This window comes from Cyrtonyx montezumae, unplaced genomic scaffold (genome assembly GCF_038088225.1).
Source record: "Cyrtonyx montezumae isolate F1298 unplaced genomic scaffold, pur_monq_1.0 scaffold_7, whole genome shotgun sequence".
NCBI lineage: Eukaryota > Metazoa > Chordata > Aves > Galliformes > Odontophoridae > Cyrtonyx > Cyrtonyx montezumae.
Window position 1 is genome coordinate 7,824,461 of NW_027072078.1, and position 4,386 is coordinate 7,828,846.

Here is a 4,386-nt window from a genome sequence, read left to right on the forward strand (position 1 = left end):
ATCTTGGCTGTGCTGCTCCTGGAAGCCTGCAGACTCCCAGAAGTTTCCCAGAATTTGGAAAAGCCAACTGGTGCAGAATAGTGTAGCAAAACCTCCTTGGCAGTAGAAGCTATGGGTATGTGAGGCCTGTTCTCCTTATGCTGTCTACCCAAGGCTATGAAGCTGAGTTCATGAATCCTTGTCTTTAAATCACTGCATGTCTGAGGTTTCCCCAGGCCCTAGGACAATACTTTCATCAAGATTACTGACAAAAAAGGCTTCTTTAGACAATACCAGCTTATGTTCATCAATGTTTTCCTTGGGTCAGTGCTAGGAGAACAGGACTTGGGTTCTACAGCAGCTAAGAGTGAATCCCTCCAAGGGACATTTAAGATAGCCTCTTCAACACTCATGCCGTTCTACCACATGTTTGTGAAACATGTAAATATAGAACTTAAAATATCCCCTCTGCACAGTTCTTGAGAGGATACGAGCCACTCTGCATGAACAAACTACTGCAAGATACCTAGAAACAGTGAGAAAAGTGTATTAAATCTATCAGAAAGAGAACTGACCAAACAACGTCCTAGCCAGCAATAGCAAGAAGAGGACATAGGCATTACCTATTTGCATTGGCAGTCTTCATCATCAAAAGACTAGGCCTGATTCTAGAATTAAAAAATCTCACCATAAATGGATTGGGAGCCTGTTTCCAGTTAGAAGAAACAACCCAGAAGGAAAGATACAAGACGGATGTCACCTTCTCTGACAGAAGACCAACAAAGGATGCACAACGTGTGTGGACTTCTGTGTGTGAAACCAGAGCTTTCCCCTCTTGGAAGAACATTTGCTTCAGGTCTATGTATTTTCAAGTTTGTCTTGACCAAAAATTGGCAGACTTAGCTTACACATGTGTTCCTGTCAGAAGTTGGTGGATCTGAAGCAGACTTTATGATCGCCTGTTTTTCATGTGTGCAGGAAAAGTGCACATGGGTGCGTACTCAGGCACGCAGTCAGTAAGGTACTCTGTGCCTATATGCTATTTTATAGATTTTACACAGCTTTCAGCTAAATCACATCTCTTAAAGTTAAGTATACCAGTCTTGGATATCACATGGATTTTTAATGCTCCGAGGGATCCTTTGGGTCTATAAACAAGAAGTAGATTACACTCATCTACATGCTGTCAAGACTGCTTTCCTCCCTACTTGTGAAAGAAACATGGCTCTTACACTTCACTTGATCTAGTGTGTAATCCAAGAACAATTCATGGCCAGCTATGAGAAAAGTGTGCTGTATTTTTCATTGTAATTAACCGCTTCAGAGGAAGACTCCTCATGTATAAAGATGAAGAGAGGTCTCAGCTTTCCTTGAAAGATGACTTGCCTTTCAGCAATGCGTCTCACACTTTGATTTTTGACTGAAACGTTCCACTGCTTCGGTGACCTGTTATGCCAAAAAAGCTGTCTCGTGTTATGCTTTACTTTTAACTCAGTGTTCTGGCACATGCCAAGAAAAAGAACAAAGTATCACAATATATACTGGAACAGAATTTCGTGCTGCTCCACACGTGAAATTGATGTCAGAAAAAATTGCACAAAGGGCATGGAAAATATGAATAAATGCTGAGGTCCTTTTACTTTCAGTTTTAAATAGAAGGATTGAAATGCATGGATGATAAAGATTTATGCATCCATTTACAGTCCATTCTGGAGTTTTAACATTTCATGCAGCTTGTAGGAAGGAGTGTATTATTTATATAAAGCCATAGTTATTCAGCAGTGTTTATTCCTGAAGAGCACCTTCAGGGGAGAAGAAGAAATTCATAACTCCGGTTGACTACCAGGATTAACCAACTTAGCTCTCCTATTTTCAATTGATTTACAAAGAGCCTTGCTCCTACATGCACCTTTGTAGCGCTACACATTTTGCTACCAGCAGTAGACATCACCTTTTCCTCTTCCCAACTTCATTGGAACTATACAGGTTGGGTTTGATTTGTTGTTGTTGTAGTTTTGTTGTTGTGGTTTTGTTTTTTTCTTCCTCACAGTGAATCAAACTCTCTAAATGACAAAGAAAAACAATCTGGAGCCATACAGCAGAACTTTCAAATGACATTTCTCAGTCAGCTGAGTTGTAGCTTCTGTGAATCAACTTCTGTGAATGGATCTTGCAGAAGTTAAATTCAGCTCACCTGAACTGACTGCACTGTATCCTCTTCCTACATAGATATGATTCCTTCAGACCACCAAGGGGAGTTAGTAGTTTAACCAAACAAATCCCAGGTCTTATTAACTCGTGGCGGTGTTGTCAACAGAAGCACCTGAACTATCTGCCTATCTGAGAGCCCAGTCACAGATTGATGTGAGAGCCATTTCTGTTTGCTTTCAGTAGATCCTAAGGATGGGTAGATAGGACCGCTCAGCAATTGAGCAGATCAGATACAGTGGAGGAAGGGTACTGTTTCCTTTGAGATAGACATCACTGCTGAAGACCCACAGAATACACTACACCCTGTGATGAAACACTTCATATGGGTTCTGAATACATGTAGCTAAGAGCAGGAGATCCAAGTAAGACCACAGTGGAGATTTCCTTATATTTCCTCAGGCAGCTGGAAGGTGGGTCAGCTTGGGACAAGGCTGGAACAAGGGACCGTATCTGTATGTTTAATAGCTCCTGATAGATTGTCTTCCCATGAATTTCCCATTAACCACACAGCCATATGGCAACCAGGAGGACCTGTGGCCATGAGTCTCAAGTACTGTGTGAGAAGATACTCTCTTAAACCTGGCACCTGCTAACATCATTTGATACTCCTCCTTCATGCATTATCAAACAGTAAACAACCATGTCATATTCAGCACCTTGTGCCAGCCCGTATCTGTAAGCCCTGCTCCACGTCTCCCCATGTATTGCTAAATCATTCTAACAGACAACAGCTTGACCATGCTTGCCTTTTGCATATGGATGGAGATCTAGCATCAGTGTCCCTCCTTAGGAGAAGTGCCAACAGGCAATGTCTGACCGCTGTGTGCACTGCCAGTGAGCGTCCCCTGCCACAATAACTGAGCACATGGTGTGGGTACCCAGAGACACTGTCATCTGTCCTATGCAAGGCTTTTGGAAGCAAAGGGCACTTGTATGCCCCAGGCAAGTGTCAAGAAATGAATGAATTCAGTTCAGCCGCAACAGTATGGTATAGTGCCAAACTGGCCAAGCCAGCATGGCAGCATAGTCCCTTGCTCTAAGCAGTGGAAGGTTGATAGGCAGCCTTTGGCTGGCTGGTAGCAGATGAGAGGCTGAAGGGTCACAGGGGCATTCCTGACTGGTCTTGGGAATTGGTATCAATGAGAAGTAATGCAAGAGAAAAATCTTTAGACTTAGCCATGGGTAGTGCTAAGACCCTTGAAGGATTTGCCTAAGAAAGATTCTTATCAGGACTGGAAATCGATATCCTTAGGAAATTTTTATATAAATATGCTCATGCATAAAAATCCAAAATTTAAGCCTTACGAAGCCTGATTCCATAGGTGAGAAGAAAAAGGCCCAGAGACATGTAGTTCTGACAAAACTACCATTTAGCATTTTCTATCTGAGGACCTAAAAGGAAGGCTTTGTTGATACCAATACTAAGCAGCAGACCACCAACAGCTAGCTCAGAGATGATGTGCTGAGGGAAACAAACATTGTTTCCCCAGTAACACGTAGCACCAATATTTAGCCAGGTATATAAAGCCATACTAACCTCCAATCTGATTTGGGAGCCATCACACATATATTTAACTTTACAATGAAACAAAATAGCAGTAATGGAGAAACATCGTTGAAACCAGACAACATTTTACTGCTTATCATGTAATTAATTTTTTATTCAAAATGTCATTGCTTGAGTATGATAGAAACATTTTTTTATGATCAGTCAGGCAAAAGTAACTATTATTTAGAAATGATTTGAAAGCATACTGACTCAAAACAGTAAAAAATGCAAATGAAGGTGCTTTACTACCTAAAACATTGATGCCAAACAATATAAATGGTTACTTCCTCTTCAAAGAAAAGACTGCTAAAGTACATCAAGTAAAGCTCTTTGATAATAAAGAGAACGCTGCTGCCTTAAATGGAAGCCTTAATAGCTTCCATTTAAAGAAAGGGGCATTACAGCCGTATCTACCATTCCTTACCTACTCTGAAAATGACAGCACAGTGATTTTTCTGAGGTCTGTGATAGATATAAACAGAAAGTATGCTGGGTGCTGACTGCCCAACCCATGAAAATAAAACTACCTTTTGCATCTTCACTCCTGTAATAGCCACGAAGTTATGCTTCCCCCTCTGCAACACCTCCACTGTTTTTCCCCCTGCTGAAGGTCTCTGTCTATGCTGATCCTGCTCCACTCCCAGCAC